The sequence below is a fragment of the Schistocerca cancellata genome, chromosome 2, assembly GCF_023864275.1.
Source record: "Schistocerca cancellata isolate TAMUIC-IGC-003103 chromosome 2, iqSchCanc2.1, whole genome shotgun sequence".
Lineage (NCBI taxonomy): Eukaryota > Metazoa > Arthropoda > Insecta > Orthoptera > Acrididae > Schistocerca > Schistocerca cancellata.
Window position 1 is genome coordinate 772,059,177 of NC_064627.1, and position 18,845 is coordinate 772,078,021.

General features: G+C 43.5%; 1 pseudogene; it reads left to right on the forward strand.

Moving 5' to 3' along the window:
• The first annotated feature begins 3,677 nt into the window (after positions 1-3,677).
• LOC126164239 (5S ribosomal RNA) lies at positions 3,678-3,795 on the forward strand (annotated as a pseudogene).
• The last annotated feature ends 15,050 nt before the right edge of the window (positions 3,796-18,845 follow it).

Below are 18,845 nucleotides of genomic sequence, written 5' to 3' on the forward strand. Positions count from 1 at the left end.
TCGCTGCAGTCATGGTAAACATTGAAATCCACGCGTCACAATGTCACGAATGGAGCCTGAGACAACCGGAACATTTCCTCTGCCGCTGAAAATGAATTATTGCACAACAGCACGTGTTATCAGTGGTCTGTCCCGTCTTATTTTGACTTTTCTAGCGACCTTGTACGGCACTGCGACGCTGGGACTTCAGTATGTACCAAAACTGCAGAGATGTACCGGGAAACAAACAAAATTAATTGCGTAAACCCTATCATACCGGTTGGGTATAATTAAAAGTGCAGCTATACACAGAGGTCCAGTCAGAGCTCTAATTGCCGTGTGACAACGAAACTGGGTAGATATTCTAATGCGTTAATGCGGAACTGATTTACACGGGAAAATGTTAGTTCCAATTTTGGCCATCATGTGCATATCTGGCGCCGTGAATGCAAGAAAGGCGTACAGAAAAGTTTCCATATGTAATTGATTAGGAACGGGACGTGGGCAGGGAAGGTCAAACAAGTAAGAAAGGCAGAATGTTGATTTTATTATTAACCGTCATTTACACAGTTTGTTCAATATGAGCACCGGAGACGTCGATGAGGTGCTGTAGAGCGCCAGATTTGCACCTGGTAGCCAAAATTGGAACTAATTTTTTCTTCGGCAAAAGTCGGCTCCTCATTAACGTATCAGACCATCTACCAGGCTTCGCTGCCATACAATAATAAAGCTCACACAGGACCTCTATGAGTAGTTGCGCTTTAAATATAACCACCATCTACGTTTCCGCTTCAGACTGTAGAGTGGGAAAGAGTAGAGACTAACATCTGAACAGATCATTTTTCTCAGACGTGTGTAATACACTACTGGCCATTAAAATTGCTACAACAAGAATAAATGCAGATGTACACGGGTATTCATTGGGCAAATATATTATACTACAACTGACATGTGATTACATTTTCACGCAGTTTGGGTGCATAGATCCTGAGAAATCAGTACACAGAACAACCACCTCTGGCTGTAATAACGGCCTTGATACGCCTGGGAATTGAGTCAAACAGAGCTTGGATGGCGTGCACAGGTGCAGCTACCCATGCAGCTTCAACACGATACCACAGTTCACCAAGAGTAGTGACTGGCGTATTGTGACGAGCCAGTTGCTCGGCCACCATTGACCAGACGTTTCCAATTGGTGCGAGATTTGGAGAATGTGATGGCCAGGGCAGCAGTTGAACATTTTCTGTATCCAGAAAGGCCCGTACAGGACCTGCAACGTACGGTCGTGCATTATCCTACTGAAATGTAGGGTTTCTCAGGGATCGAATGAAGGGTAGAGCCACGAGTCGTTACACACCTTAAATGTAACGTCAACTGTTCAAAGTGCCGTCAATGCGAACAAGAGATGACCGCGACGTGTAACCAATGGCACCCCATACCGCCACGCCGGGTGATACGCCAGTATGGCGATGACGAATACACGATTCCAATGTGCGTTCACCGCGATGTCGCCAAACACGGATGCGACCATCATGATGCTGTAAACAGCACCTGAATTCATCCGACAAAACGACGTTTTGCCATTCGTGCACCCAGGTTCGTCGTTGAGTACACCATCGCAGGCGCTCCTGTCTGTGATGCATCGTCAAGGGTAACCGCAGCCATGGTCTCCGAGCTGACAGTCCATGCTGCTGCAAACGTCGTCGAACTGTTCGTGCAGATAGTTGTTGTCTTGCAAACGTCCCCATCTGTTGACTCAGGGATCGAGACGGGGCTGAACGATCCGTTACAGCCATGAGGATAAGATGCCTGTCATCTCGACTGCTAGTAATACGAGGCCGTTGGAATCCAGCATGACGTTCCGTATTACCCTCCTGAACCCACCGATTCCATATTCTGCTAACAGTAATTGGATCTCGACCAATGATAAACCGCAATCGCGATAGGCTACAATCCGACCTTTATCAAAGTCGGAAATGTGATGGTACGCATTTCTCCTCCTTATACGAGGCATCACAACAACGTTTCACCAGCCAACGCCGGTCAACTGCTGTTTGTGTATGAGAAATCGGTTGGAAACTTTCCTCATGTCAGCACATTGTAAGTGTCGCCACCGGCGCCAACCTTGTGTGAATGGTTTGAAAAGCTAATCATTTGCATTTAACAGCATCTCCTTCCTGTCGGCTAAATTTCGCGTCTGTAGCATACAATTTTAATGGCCAGTAGTGTATTTCATTATGCTTCTTACTAGAGGACTCCATCGTGCAATACTTTTCACGGAATTGAAAATTCTGACTTCAGTTGCTAGCGTGACGGGCGTGTTTGGTAATATCGTTCCGCTGTCGGTCCGCTCACTTAATGGTGTGTCCCGCGGAAGAGGCTTTCACAATACTTCTTCCAGTATCGCCGTGTCACATCGCTATGTAAAACCGCTATTAGCATATGCATGAGAATTTTATTGGGAATCACCGGTCTCTGATATCTGAATCCAGATACAAGTAGACAAAGTGGTTGTACGAGGAGAGCAAAAGGAGAAATAAAACATCACTACGGTCGAATCGTAAAACGATGTTTTCCCTGATTGAAATACTAGGGAGCTTTTGCATCTTAGTCTAAAATTCGGATCCTCTATGGAGTAGCGTTTCAGCTTACAGCTTTAGCTTCATGCGTTGCCTAATTCGAACAGTTGATTTGCATATAATAATAAACAACGCATTTTTTGGACAGGTAGTGAGCGAGAAACTTCACAGAGATTACAGGTATTGTGCAAAGTATACGAAATGCTTTACAGTGAAAAGTAAATACGCATTATAAAAAATAAAAACTATTGTATTTTGCCCTGATATCTTAACACGAATATGATCAGTATTCTGTCGTCGTAATAAACACGATATGGGGAAATGATCTGATTCGGATCATCAGACCAAATTGCAAGACGCAGTCTTCAAATGTAATACGATAACTGACAGCATCTAGATCAGATCGTTCTCGTAAACACAATTGGAAAATTAACTGTAATGGTTCTTTACCTCCATGCATCTTTTGTTTTTAATGATACTGTGTCAGACAAATAATTTATTTGACTATTTGATTTATTTTTATTGAACAAGAAATGAATACAGGATACCAGGAACATGTCACAGACACAAATTTCCACAAATGAAGAAAAGTCACATTAATTACCATAGCTCACAAAGCTATGACACAAAGTGGTGCGCTTAGCTTAATATGACACGATGTAAATAAAAGATGAACGTTGTTCGTAATGAAGCATTTACATCTAAAATTTGCACACGGTTGAATGCGCAAAGTGAGGATATGAATTGGGGACAGAGTAAGTAATATCAATAAGGAATGCAATTACTCTGGCTGCAAGACAGGAAATGCAGCGCTGTGTATTGCTTTTAATGATGCTGTATATGGGTTTGAAACTGAGTGGTTGGTATTTCCACGAATTCTCTTCTGAGGGCGGCAAGAGCACGTGAGGAGCAACACCTTTCATGTGCTCAATGTTTTACCCTTGAAGATACGCCACTTTGAGATGAACCTTCTGTGGTCGGGCGTTGACGTTTTGTTGGATCATATCATCCTCTATTGGATCACATTAAGTATGGAAAAGAGTATCGTGATGCTACCTGTGTAAGTTACACATTTTATGTCAAAGCATGTGGTTATTTGTGTGTTCATCTAAAACTCTGGCCAACGGCCTTACCGCAGTGGTAATACTGGTTCCCGTCAGATCATCGAAGTTAAGCGCTGTCGGGCTGGGCTAGCACTTGGATGGGTGACCATCCGGTCTGCCGAGCGCTGTTGGCAAGCGGGGTGCACTCAGCCCTTGTGAGGTAAACTGAGGAGCTACTTGATTGAGAAGTAGCGGCTCCGGTCTCGTAAACTGACATACGGCCGGGAGAGCGAGTGACGCCTGCGGGCTGAAGACGACACGGCGGCCGGTCGGTACCATTGGGCCTTACAAGGCCTCTTCGGACGGAGTTTTAGTATCTAAAACTTCAACGTCAGTTTGGTGGCTAATGAGATGTTTCCGAGCAGAACACACTTACTGTCACCCTCCCAGGTAAGCCGGGCCTCACCTGTGAAGAGAAACTTCCTCCGTTGACACGCAGTCCATTGTACATGTTTTGCATAGCTCTTCACTCCTGTGACCAGTGGAGAGCGGTACACACACATGTGGCGTCGCTTCGCATGCACATCGACGCCGCTGATCCTTCTGCGCTCAGTTCTGGGATGATATCCACTCTGATTGCTGGAGCAAGGCCGAGCCCCATTTGGCGTGCGTTCGTGGTCCTGTTCCTTCAAATGCATATTAGCAAGCGCCAATCATTGCCGAAATTCGGAGGACTCAACCGGTTTCGTCTGAATCTTCTGGATGTTACGAATAACAGAAGGTTGAGCTCTTAGCCAACTGACCTCCTCCGCCTTTGACTTGCCTCCAAGCGGTCAGTTGCTCTCTGTTTGAATTAGTATACTGGGTGACGAATGTTAAACGTAATCGACAGTAGCGTCGGATGACTCGCAAGAGGATGCGTAGTAGGACTACTAAGATTCCCAGTATAGATGAGCGATTTGCCAGGTAAGATGAGCAGTAAGTTTATTCAGTGCCCGTGCTGCTATCTACAGGCTGGTATGGCTGTTGGACGATCGCGAATAAATGGAGAAAGGTTGGACAAAATTTCTGTTTGGTTTAATGAATGACAGCCGTCTTTGGGGGACGTCCATTAGTCACGTGCTTTTTTTTTCTTTTTTTGTGAGATGTGGTGTCACCCCCTTATCCTCGAGCCCCTCACGCGAGGTTTACACTACAATCAGGTAAAAATGATTTTTTCATTTGTTTTAAATAATCATTAAAACACTTTAATAAAACCATGTTTTATTTAGGAAGTGTATAAAACAGTGTTTTTAAAAACCATGTTTTATTTAGGAAGTGTATTAAACAGTGTTTTTAAAAGTGTGATTGAAAACACTGTTTTAAACATGCCAACCTTGATTAGTATTCGGACGGAAAGGAGGACGGAGGCAGAGGACAAAAAGGCTCCACGAAAATAGTATTAACCGTTTTGACGGATACCTGAAAAACTGACCTTTTATTAGTACATTATATTCATAAAACGTCATTGAACCTGTACCTACTTTGCAGGTAAACAGAAAATTGTTTGCACTTTCCTCTGAAACGTATGATAGGTAACTTTTCAATCTCTTCATTTACACGATTCATAGGAGGAATACTACTGCTCTCTTGCACAAACGACTAACTTCTTGCCCGCACATGTGTTTCGACTTGGCAGCTTGCCTTGCCGCATAACACACGCATTATAAAAGTTTTGGTACAAATTCGCGCTGAACACAGTAAGTAACATCGGCTATGTATGCATTGCAGTACACCATGGCTCACTCACTGACTCACGTGCAGGGATTTCAGCTGGCGCGACAGAGAACTCAGTAAATGAAATGTGACAGTTTCGCGTATTCACTACATTCGAGTAAAGCTTTTAGTTCGTTTCAGAGACGCTATATAGGGTGGCGGACATTTCAGTAATGTCCATAATAATAATAATACGTATTCTCTGAATAAAAAAGTTGACGTGATATTTTCATTGTACTCTCCCCTTTTAAATGAGATTTGGTGAGATTTTGTCGCACCCCTTCCCCACCCCGCCTAGTTCGAGGTCACGTGATTAATGGACGTCCCGTTTAAATGTGAGTGAATAAAAGATGATGTCCATAGCAAAGAGAAAGGACTCCATAGTATCCGAGTACAAGATGAATGGCGAACATCTTGAGCACGCCATGTTGTATAACCGTAGAACGGTAGTTCTGAGAACACTAAAAGTGGTTTGGGAAGGCATCGAGCTGGAGAATTGTTTTACATTGAAATTACCTAGGACTTATCTTAGATAAGTCATTCACTTTCCGGCGGCACTGTCTTAATACCAAACATAAAAGGTGTTAAAAACTAAACTAAACTCCTCCCGAACAGGCCATGAAGGCCCAACGGTACCTACCGGCCGCCTTGTCATCCTCAGCCCACAGGCGTCACTGGACGCGGATATGGAGGGCATGTGGTCGGCACATGACTCTCCCGGCCGTATGTCAGTTTCCGAAACCGGAGTCTCTACTTCTGAATCAAGTAGCTCCTCAGTTTGCCTCACAAGGGCTGAGTGCATCCCGCTTGCCAACAGCGCTTAACTTCGGTGATGTGACGTGAACCGGTGTTTACCACTGCGGCAAGGCCGTTGGAACAAAAGTTGTTTGCCCGAAAGAAACATCATCCGGAAACCTATTCGTAGTGACTGGGACGCCCAGCACTAAGTGGTCTGTAGTATTTCTATGGCACTCTGTTTCTCAGCTGGTACATATGTATGCCCATTGTGGTATAAATCCGCCCACACGATAGAAGCGGAAGTGGACTTTAATGAAACAGCAAATATAATTACTGGATGTCTGAAACCAACTGCTGTTATCAGTTGAAACGCGTGACAGGACTTGCTCCTCCTGTCATACGCCGGGAAGTAACCGTAAATTCCGAAAGGAAGAAACTCGAAGGAAAAGGGGTTACAGCCACTGCGCGGACATACTCCACAAAGATCGAGGCTGAAGTCTAGGAAGAGCTTTTTACAATGAACATCTGCAGTAAATACATCAGCCAGGAAAGCCATAGACAAACTGTGGGCAACTGAAATAAGTCATATCAAAGCAGGGGTAGGGCCCTGCCGCACTGGGAAGGCACGGCAGGTCTGTTGGCAGAGACGCCAGACAAGAAGCACGCGACGCAGTGGAACCGGCCGCGCCTGGCATCTACCTGAGTGTGGCAGCTGTGCGGCTGCGAGGTTCTGCTGGCAGGCCTGCAAGCCTGGCAGCGATGCTACTGGAACACGCGGCGGCTTGCGGCGCTCCCGCACCAGGACGACTACCTGGCGCTCACCCGTACTTAGTCATTTTCGCCCACGTGAGCACGATTCAGACGAGATTACCAATTTTAGGCACTCTATCCCGGGACTATTCAAACTTTTGAAAAAAAAAGTGTTGGCGGTTATTAGTGTCATAAATCAAGCCCAGTACGAAGAATACGACCCTCGACGTTAAAACAACGTATAATAGCGCGCATTTCGAACGCCGACCGGCTGCAGATCGTGGAGATTATCGATATTCAGTTTCCTCACAGGCTGTTCCTGATGGTCCACTCTGATCACAAGAACTTTACACCACGGACAAAGTTTGTTTTCTCTCAGGTGTATGGATAGCTACAGACCGAAGTGGTACAGCTGTATTTCCTGCTGCAGCAAGTGGCACTAGTGGCTCTGACACATCAGAAGCGCTAGAATTATTTTAAGACCTAAGATATGTAAGTAAACAAATGAGGTACGTTTCCTACGTTTTATCTAAAACAATTGTAAACTGAATTTCAGTTTATAATAATCCACTTTGCAAACAAAAACTGAAAAACTACTTATACGTATACTGTATAGTTACAACTAAAACTGTAAGTACCACTTGCAGACAATAAATAATTAGTTTCCAATCGGACAGGTTAGAAATATCTTTTCTTATGGCGAGATTATTTTCCTTAAAACCGTGTTATTTTCCGTCATTTCGTCTTGGGAGATCGCCGATAACTCGTCAAATGAACGCTCTACACATCAGAAGCGCTAGAATTATTTTAAGACCTAAGATATGTAAGTAAACAAATGAGGTACGTTTCCTACGTTTTATCTAAAACAATTGTAAACTGAATTTCAGTTTATAATAATCCACTTTGCAAACAAAAACTGAAAAACTACTTATACGTATACTGTATAGTTACAACTAAAACTGTAAGTACCACTTGCAGACAATAAATAATTAGTTTCCAATCGGACAGGTTAGAAATATCTTTTCTTATGGCGAGATTATTTTCCTTAAAACCGTGTTATTTTCCGTCATTTCGTCTTGGGAGATCGCCGATAACTCGTCAAATGAACGCTCTGAAGTTCTCACGAAACTGGAAAACCAATAGCACCGTTTCCTTAAGTCATTATACAGTATGTGAAATAACCCGTTTATATCACTTCTGTTTCTGCATTCCCTTTTTGTTTCGAACTTGCATACAAAACTGCTAGCTCTTTTACTGATCGCAGACTGAAGGCATTCCTCTGGCGTCTCTGCTCGCAGACGTACCGGCAGACCTGAGCGCTGCCAGCGGTGTGGCGGCCACCCGACCTGGCGTGGCGTCCCAGTGCGTTAGGGCCGTAAGGCCAGCAGAATTCTTTCCAGCGAGACAAAATCTGCAGTGGAGCATATGGAGAACGCTCGTTAGCAAACCTACGGACTACCTTATCAAATGGACAACACTGTGAATGTGGAGAAGTACAGGCAACGAAACATCGATGTCAGTGTTTATATTGCCGTCATTATTACAACGGGGAGGAGTTATTCGAGCCGCAAGAAAGTTCTGCAGCAGTTGCTCGTTTCTGGAATAAATGTGTTTGATTTCAGTTTTGTATGTGCGTATATGTACACTGTCCGGTCAATTAATGTGACCAACCGTCAGAAGCCTGAATAACCTTCGTTTGCAGCGCGGACGGCTGAGAGACGTGCAGGAAGAGAGTCAGTGAGGTTCTGGAAGGTATCGACAAGGATGTGGAGCCCTGTCGGATCCTTGGCGCGAGCAGCCCGATCGATGTTGTCCCACATATTCTCGACTGGGTTTAAATCCGAGCAGTCTGGTGGCCAGCGGTGTACGGTAAACTCACCCTGGTGTTCTCCGAAGCACACACGTGCACTGCCAGCTGTGTAACACGTTGTATCGTCCTTCGTAATTCAGTGGGTTGATACCTTCAAAGCAAATATCTTCAGATGTGCCTACCAATTCATAACTGCGCGCGTGTCTCGTGTTGGTTCTAGACATACACGGGGTATGGACCACGTTCATCGCATAAAATGTGTTTTCCCCTTTGGAAGGGGTTATATACAGGGCTATTACAAATGATTGAAGCGATTTCATAAATTCACTGTAGCTCCACCCATTGACATATGCTCACGACACACTACAGATACGTAGAAAAACTCATAAAGTTTTGTTCGGCTGAAGCAGCACTTCAGGTTTCTGCCGCCAGAGCGCTCGAGAGCGCAGTGAGACAAAATGGCGACAGGAGCCGAGAAAGCGTATGTCGTGCTTGAAATGCACTCACATCAGTCAGTCATAACAGTGCAACAAAGATCCACCAACTGCTAACTCCATTCGGCGATGGTATGCGCAGTTTAAAGCTTCTGGATGCCTCTGTAAGGGTAAATCAACGGGTCGGCCTGCAGTGAGCGAAGAAACGGTTGAACGCGTGCGAGCAAGTTTCACGCGTAGCCCGCGGAAGTCGACGAATAAAGAAAATTGGCTCATGCCACAACTGGAGACCGACAGCGCAGATTTCATCTTTCAACAGGATGGTGCTCCACCGCACTTCCATCATGATGTTCGGCATTTCTTAAACAGGAGATTGGAAAACCGATGGATCGGTCGTGGTTGAGATCATGATCAGCAATTCATGTTATGGCCTCCACGCTCTACCGACTTAACCCCATGCGATTTCTTTCTGTGGGGTTATGTGAATGATGTGTTTAAACCTCCTCTACCAAGAAACGTGCCAGAACTGCGAGCTCGCATCAACGATGCTTTCGAACTCATTGATGGGGACATGCTGCGCCGAGTGTGGGAGGAACTTGATTATCTGCTTGATGTCTGCCGAATCACTAAAGGGGCACATATCGAACATTTGTGAATGCCTAAAAAAACTTTTTGAGTTTTTGTATGTGTGTGCAAAGCATTGTGAAAATATCTCAAATAATAAAGTTATTGTAGAGCTGTGAAATCGCTTCAATCATTTGTAATAACCCTGTAATTTTAGCTGAAGTCTTTTACGGACAACTCTATGCAGCCGCCTTGCCGTGTTTCCCGCGTCCCATTCATGATGCCATTCGGCAAGCACCCATTCCTTAATTGTTTCTTGCCAGAAACGTCGGTGATTTATCCCATGCTGAATACGCAGTTCGTGTACGACAAAACCGACATTAGTGGTGCGCAGCATCCTCCTGTCACCCACTGCCCAGTAGGTTGTGGAGTATACAGGGTTTATCAAAAAGAATCATCCGATTTGGCATGTCTACATTTCTGAAACTCTTCTCTTTCTTTTTCTTCAGCGTTTGCCCCGCGTGCCTGCGGGGTCCACTACATGGGTCCGTTGTCTCCATTTCGCTCTATCACGGACTGCATCTGGATGGATGTTCACGCATTTAAGGTCTTTATGAATCAGCCCAACGTTGCTTAGGTCGTCCTTTGGGTCTGCTGTCGACGACTTCAAGTGTGTAACCCGCCTTGGCAACAGAGTCATCACCGGCCCGTAAAACATGGCCAAACCATCGAAGACGACTCTCACGCATCTTATCTTGGATCGGTGCAACATCAAACTGTTTCCTAATGCTGTCATTAGGAACGTGATCTAAGGCCCGCTGTCCACCTTAGAATTTTCGTTTCCATTACACTTAGGCGGCGTTCTGTCTCAACTGCAGTCGGCCAGCACTCACAACCATACAAGGCGACTGGTCGGATGACACTGCGATAGATTTTTGATTTTAAATTATCTTTCATCCTGCGGTCGCAAGTGACTCCGGTTGTTGTTCGCCACCTCATCAAAGCTGCCTGAGTTCTGGTGTTGACGTCTTCGGTGAGTCGGCCGTCAACGGTGATCGTGGAACCAAGGTACTTAAACTTACTCACACGAGTCAGATCTTCAAATTTTATGAACGAGAAACTCAGAGATTTTTTAAATACCTTTTCATATCTGTTCAATATGCCCCCTTGAGATGCACGCCACATGTCAGTGCGGTATTCAAAGTGTTCCCACACTGCGGCGAGCGTGTCTTGAGTTACAGCTTCCATAGCTGTCGATATGCGATGTCTCTGTTCATCGATTGTTGTTGGTTAACGCAGCCACATAAGCAGAGTCTTTCACAAACCACTACAAGAAATAATCACATACAGTCAGGTCCGGTGACCTTGGAGACCAGTAATGTAAGGCTGAATCATTTGGTCCAGTGCAACTGATCCATCGTTCAGTAATCCTTTGATTTAAAAATTCCCGCACTTCCAGATGCTAGTGTAGCGACGCCCCATCCTGTTGGTAAATGAAGTCGCTCGAATCAGTCTCCAACTGTGGGAAAAGAAAGTTCTCAAGCATACAGAGATATGTGCTTCCTGTAACAGTGTTCACGGCAAAGAAAAATGGACCATACACGTTTTCCCGTGAAACTGCACAAAACACATTAAAATTTGGAGAGTCCCTCTCATGTTATACAACTTCATGTGGTTCTTCCGTACCCTATATTCTCACATTATGACGGTTCACCTTTCCATTTAAAAGGAATGTTGCCTCCTCACTAAACACTAAGCGTGGAAGAAAAGTGACATCCTCCATCTTGCAAAGAACGAAATTAGAGAACCTCATACGTTGTTGTTTGTCACCTTCACGAAGAGCTTGCAGTAGTTGAATTTTGTATGGTTTCATGTGTAAACGTTGACACAACACGGACATCGGGGGCATGTCGAGCTGAATGGCGAACGGGTTTCTGCTGACTCCGTGTGAAACTGTGGCAGATGAGTTCGACGTCAGTTGAGACGCTCGGAGGCGGCACGGCGATTTGCATTTACACAAACAACCTGTTTCTCGGAATTGTTGATGTCATCGTCTAATTCTCCGTGCTGCAGGAGGATGCACACCATACCTAATACGAAAGTCATGCTGAACAGTTATTACTGACACGCATAGCGCAAAACGTCTAGAACTGAAGTGGGCGCACACTGCTGCTACCTAGCGTGAACCAGTAAAACTCTAGATTTTGCTCTTCCCAAGAGTACGTTGTTTACACACATATCTCAAATAACATAATAGTTACGATTTTTTAAAATCGGTTGATTCTTTTTGATGCACCCTGTATCTGTAGATATACTCTGATAAATGTTGCGTTGACGTCATTCGACTTCATTTACTATCCGACCTGCCTCCTGTGTCACGTGTCCTACTCTCTGAAACGTCGTCGCCTGGTGTATCATATGCAGGTGAGGGAAAGGGATTACAGTGGCGCTGGTCTGCATGCCGTATTTTAGTGCAGCGCTACTGTGGCAACAGCACATTCGACTAGTTGCACCATGTTGTTGAAGCGACTTTTTAAGAGTCATTTTCAAGAACACTGAAAGACGAACGTTAACAGCCCCCTAAGTAATCATGACACCCTGCTGTAGGACTGAATATGGCACGAAAACAAAAACGACAGAGAGGCGTACGCTGTGAAATGATTGTCAGGTTATTTTGCAGCTGCGATTTTCTTGTTTCGTTTCCAATGCTGAATTCCATTCCGCGAATGTTAAACACCGTTCGGCAAATGTAAAATCTTACGCGTGAAAACAATGGCCTACGGTACTATGAATGTAACTGATAGCATAAAACGACACATCAGGCGTTACTGCACCACCTTTTGTTAATACTCAACAGTTTCTTATGTCTTGCTCCATCGCAGGCGTTAAAATCTTATTTTGACTCGTTTAATTGTTGAAATTTTCTCTCACAAATTTCTTTAAAAGCGACTTAAGCTTACAAGTGTACCATTTGTTATTGCGCCGAACCAATTTCTTTTTCCCGTCTTTGTGTGACAAGTATCACAGTGAACAGTCCTTCCGAATGCTTCCACTGCAGGTTCTGTTGGAAAATCTCTCGACTCGCTTTGACATTTCATAGCTTTAGATAAGTTTTCCTTATCGTCATGTGCTGGGGTTTTGTACTCCATTGAATGCCACTCGCTTCGCCACCTGATATGACTGTGACTGAAATAACGACTCCACTGTTGTTCAGGTAAGTCACCGTCACGCAGAATCAGATAACGTTGATGAAACCCAGCTGACTTGCCTGATAGTCTTTCATCAGAAGATAGGCGTTGTTATGAACACCCGCATGAAACCAGACACCGCAAGACTCATCCGTCTTGTTTCATCAGATAAGACTGCACCTCACATCCCCGCAGTAATGGCGCCATTAAAGAAACGTATGTGCGACATTTACCGCTGGGAATGACTACAGACAACCGTGTAGTGGTCTGATTAAAACTGGCTGCCCATTTTGTTCCAAAGCGAATAGCCGCGGTTGCCCATACAAATTGGTAGCCGCCTAAAGGCATGAATTGTAAAGTTTACAAGTAACTCTATTGGACAATTACTCGTGCCTTTCCGCTCACAAGGGAGCACCATCAGTACAAATGCCTATTGTCTTCACACCAACCGCACTTATAACTCATCCGACAGAGCAGGCTGTAATAGAGTGTAAAGTTGTAGCCGAAAGGCTAGCGCTGTAGTGCGTGGGTTGTATGCCAGCTCTTTGCGGTTGATAGCTAGACAGTAGCGCAGGACTGTGTTGTAGGTCGGTGAAGATGAACTAGCTCAGTATCCACCGTGATCCGACTATTACAACATCAATATTTTTCGTGTGATCGTATTTTATAGACGGATTACAGGCGCCGAGACTTTCTGAACGCAGATAACGTACATGGTTCTGGGTTGTATGAACAAAATGGAGGATGTACTGTATTCTCGGAATTTCGGAGAACATTCTAAGGTTCACATGAATAAAGCGAGTTAGAGAATATACTTCACCTCAGTATGTTCTCAGCTTGAGTAAACAAGTAGGGCAGTTACTCAACGCGAAGAACATTCTCCGTTTTCGTATGAATAAAACTAGAGAAGCTTCTCACAAGCGGAGAACATTCTGCGTCTTTTGAAGTGACCATATTTGAAGCTGAGTAATTTCTGTTGAGGTTTAGAAAAAATGGCAGACTTGATGTTGCTCGGAAGGCAGAAAAAAATATACGCAGCCTAAGAAAGATTGAAGAGAGAAACTGTAGAAGGTTAGATGGGTTTAAAAATAAAAACACTCTTTGGCTGGCGAATTTCCTTCCCGGAAATCATGAAAAAGGGGGGGGGGGGACCTTTGAAACGAAGTGAAAATGAGAACAATTGTGTGCTATTTACAGACGCGAGTTTTCATACTGATGTACGAGAAGGTTTAGGTATACAGCAAACAACTGTGTCGTTGATAGTTTTAGATGTTCGTCATCATGCTTTCTCGCAGCTTAAATATTGTCTTTTGTCCTGTTAGGAATAAATAGGCGGATCAGAAAAATTAATTGTTTTTATGACAAACTTAACGATCTGTTTCTCGTAACGAAACCACATGAAAGCTGATTTATTACAAACCTAACGATCGGTTTCCCGTAACGAAAACACAAGGGCGACCGTTTAAGTACTCGTACTTTACGCACGAGGGGACCGTTATGCGTCACGTTTAAGCAAAATACCTCGTGTTAGAAACCTCTGACAGAATTCCGGCGTACATGAAAATGTAACAAAAAAGTTTCCCGCATGTCGAAAATTCTGTAGCATCGTCAGAAAATGAATTTTCGTAAGCTGTCCATAGTCGTTTAATAATTTGTACACTGAATTGTTTTCCTGTGTGAGTGAGCTAAAGGAAATATTAGTCGTGTGTTCTGCATCAGGAGCGGCAGACGGCACACACCGAGAACGTTCTCAAAGATGGGAGATAGTCAGAAGGAATTCCCTCGTCAGAGAATAATGCTTCGCATTTTTTATTCATACTAAATTGGGAACTTTCTCAGAGAATGTCCTTTTCCTCCGAGAATCTTCTCCGTCCGGAGAATTTTTGTTCATACGACCTACTGGGACAACAGCCACTCAGGCCAGCCACTACCACAAAGAAACAGGGCAAAATAAAATAAATTTCATCATTCTAACCACGTATTCAGGTTGCCTGCAAAATTTCGAGCGTACTGCTAATAATCTCAGACTGTGCGCATCATTTATCAAAAAGTCATAAAACTTAATCGATCAATTTATGCAATTAGATTAATTTTCCCCAGCCGAGTATCACCGGCGAATTGCGTGCGCGGAATTTCCGTATTCTCCATTTGTTTAATATAGAACATTTTCAAGATAACGGCATTCCTTAAAAGTTCATGTCCATTACATCTGAATTTACTCTGAAGCCACATTTTGGCGGAGGCATATCAGTTCCTCCCTCTTTCGGGAGAACTGTCGCTCAGACAAGCGTCCCAACTTTCAGAGTCCAAGAGTCCGAGCCGTCCCTGTCATGCTGGCAGCGAGGAACTATTAGTCTATTTGTTAACTGCGGACGCATACTGCGGTGCGACGCCCTAGTTTACAAAAAGCACGGAGAGGCACTTTCCAGCCGATCTTGGAACTTGGAAGAGTACACATCGCAAATTGTAGGAGTGCGCCGGTTACCACCATTTTTGTACGCGGCGTTGGCTTCGACCGCCTTGGGAGCGGCCTTGTGTTAAGACCGTCCGGTCTGGTCAGTACGTTTCGCGTTAGGAATAGCGCAGGAGCCGCGAGAATCCGGTATCCAAACTCCACTGACTGCAGAGCGGTAATCTCTGTCGTTCGGGCCATGCCTTATTTGTTTCAGTTAAACATCCCTCGCCCTCTCTATTGATTTTGATGTGTTTTTATAGTTCCATTCCTTGTCCTACAGCAAGGCGGCATCTCGTCATGGCGTACAGAATTGTAGAGGCTTACTATAAAATACTGTGACAGACTACTCCGCATTTGTAACCCTTAATGCTAAATATATATTTTTTCAATCGCATTTAATGGCTGTAATATTTCGGTAGCTTTCCCACTGTTCCTTTTCCTTGAAATTAATCAATTAGCAATGAAACACCTGCCAAGTGGATCCATCTCATACTTCAATTACGAATCGCTCGTTACAGCATACATTTCAACTACCCTATGTGTTCCACGGAAGGGAATTTTTTTCACAGTTAGAAATCCACAGACGTCTTTTGTCTGATTGATGTCAGAAAGCTGCTTTCACCCTTGAGAAACGTATTTTTTTCTAGCCAAAGGAATTGTGTAGGAGTTATGAGTCAGGAACATGGAGAAATTATTCTAGATTCTGCTAGGTCTGTCTTGTTTCTCACCTTCTGTGTGTAGCGTCTGCTGCTGTCTCATTTCTCACTAAGCATTTTGCACCCTTTTTTCTTTTGTCTTTTTGCCACATTTGAAATTTAGATCTAAATGAGAATAAGAATTGGGATACTAACTCTAGGAGTGAGAACACAGCGTATCAAATGTATTTCGTGGGACTTAATAAACATAGTTGCGGCTTATGGCCTGTGAGAGAGCACCTCCCTTACTCTCCTATAATATGCTATTTAAAGTGCTTTTAGATACTTGAAGAAGTTAATCACTTTCCCACAAAACTATAACTAACGCTTCTACTTTATAAATTCAGAATATCATAGAAAAAATTAAGTATAGTTACAAGAAGACTTAAGAAGATGCAGAAATGCGGTCATCTCTTGCAGGTATGTCGAAGTTCCTCCCTGTTTGCATAATTATTTGTTGTTGTTGTTGAGGCCTTCTAAACCGAATGCTTAATAACAAAAAAATTAAAAGTACTAACTCTTTGTCGCTAAAACGCAGATATGAAAATCGCCCTCGGCGGAAAACCTGCGCCACCCCTGATCTCCCACAAGAACTTCGAACCTATTTCTCACAAAAATGAGTTGCTTTAGTAGCTGCCGACGTGATGTATTTATTCATGAAGTTCATCTGCTAAGCGTTGATTAAAACGTCACGCAACACGTTAAAAAAGCATGAAGACTATTTAACTCGGCGTGATTAAAAGATATTAGCCATCCGGAAGCCTCACACGCGATGCGTGTAATATCAGGGTGATTTATCGTGTGGGCTTTCCGACTACCGCTGCTTCAAATTTTCGTTAACGCTGCCTTTCTCGTTTCGTTTAAACCTCACCGTGGAATAGGTTTTCGCGTTCTTTAACTGACAAAATTCAGTGAGAACGTGTACATAAAGTCTTGTTTTTTGCCACGTTCCAAGCTGTAGCAATTTAGTCTATTTATTCACTCGATTCTGACGTTGTAGCAATTTAGTCTATTTATTCACTAGATTCTGACGTATATCTCTACAGTGCGGTATAAAAGCCCTTACATGAAAACTGTATCGAAATTTTTGACACGCCTGAAGTGACAAGCAAGAGAGTGGAAAACCCAAGTTAAATAACAAACACTTATTAACAACAGATAACAAAGTGAAAGAAACAAACCTCAACTTGTCACAGTTTTCACCTTTTATTCTTTCTCGGTGGCGATGAGCACATTTAATGCAGAAACAGCGAGATTCTACTCTTTTACATTTTCGTATTTGTTTGTCCAATCATTGTTGCTTGTAATGGGGTGTGTAAAAGATAAGGCAGTGACAGACTGTGCGTTATTTCGCTCGTTTTACCACCACGGTCATAGTATTCCAAGCATTCAGTTCGAATAAATTATTACAATCAAAGGAGCACATCTGCAAGATCAATAAATGGTGTACGCTTATTGCGTGGGATAGGGGAGGAGCAAAAAGACGCGAAAAAGTGAAAGTTTTGTCGTTGTTCGGCTCCATATATTTCGCCAACAAAACGACCAGCAGCGGCAGTTTTGTCATGCACATGGAGGACTCGTCGCGGAAGAGGGCGATTGTATTCGCCGTTCCCTCTTCCTTTTACTCCCCTAGGGGGAAGAGAATGATCAGCGAAGCAAAGTGTTCCCAGCTGACTCATCGCACTCCGATGAAGCCAATAATGTCACACTCCCACTGCTTCACGCTGACGATACACTTTATCCAACGAACGATTTTATCTTGTGCCCCCAGAATATACATAAAATTTTCTCTCCCTAAATTAAAAGGAAGCTGAAATTCAAATGTTGCTGTGACTCCGTCGCAGGTCTAGCGTTAAAGTGATTTCGAATTTGAGTATGTACTGCTGAATTCTTCTCTTGTCACCACTCCCTTTTAGCATATCATGACGAAGAACTGTACCATCGTTGTCACGCGAATAGTTTACAAACTGCTAACACATTTTGTAAGTCGAGGTTGTCATGAAAGATGACACACGGCGCTGTATATGTGTGGGCGATAATTGGTACTGAGAAACGAATTAATGATGTAGCACTATTTTTTCATTTTATGAAACAACTACTAAGCAAGAATGCATAAACAATATAGTGTTGTATACTAGGAAGAAAGCGACTGAGGTTGCCCTGTTGTTAAGACTGGTCTTATATTTGGGATGTTGAAGGCTCTGAAACCATTAGGTCAGCCTGCCTTCGCTTTTCCGTTATTTCCCTATTTCACGTAAGGCTTAGTGGGCATTGTTCCCACTTGAATTGCGCCTTACCGTAACTACGTTTCGGTAGTTTCAGTACAGTACAAAAATGAAGTAGTAAGTGGCAGGGTTGCCGGTAGGAATGTAGCATTGGTAGGGAAAGATTAAACGTGTGAGAGAGGAACTTATATTTTTTGTTTGTTTTGCACATAATTAGAACCGCACGACGTTCAGTGTTAGTCCATAACATATTTCACATCCTTAAAAAATATAAATTGCATTTTATAAGTAAAAATTATTAGCTGCTCGAGTAACTCCTGCCCTTTTATGTAACCAAAACAATTACTTATGATGCAAGTACAGTTTACATGCAAAAATACAAAAAATCTATATAATCATTGTTGTTATTTTGTACTCAGTAGAAAGTTCATCCTCATGATCAAAGACAAGAGTTTCCTGTTACGACTGATAAGTGTGAAAGTTGTGCAGCAATAACAGATATAGGATTCATACAAGCTCGACGAAGTATTGAATGATGTTTGGTACGTTTTTGCTTTTGCAGTAACTGCGCTTTTATATTACCAAAACAATTACTTTTGATGCAAGTACAGTTTACATGCACAAATACGA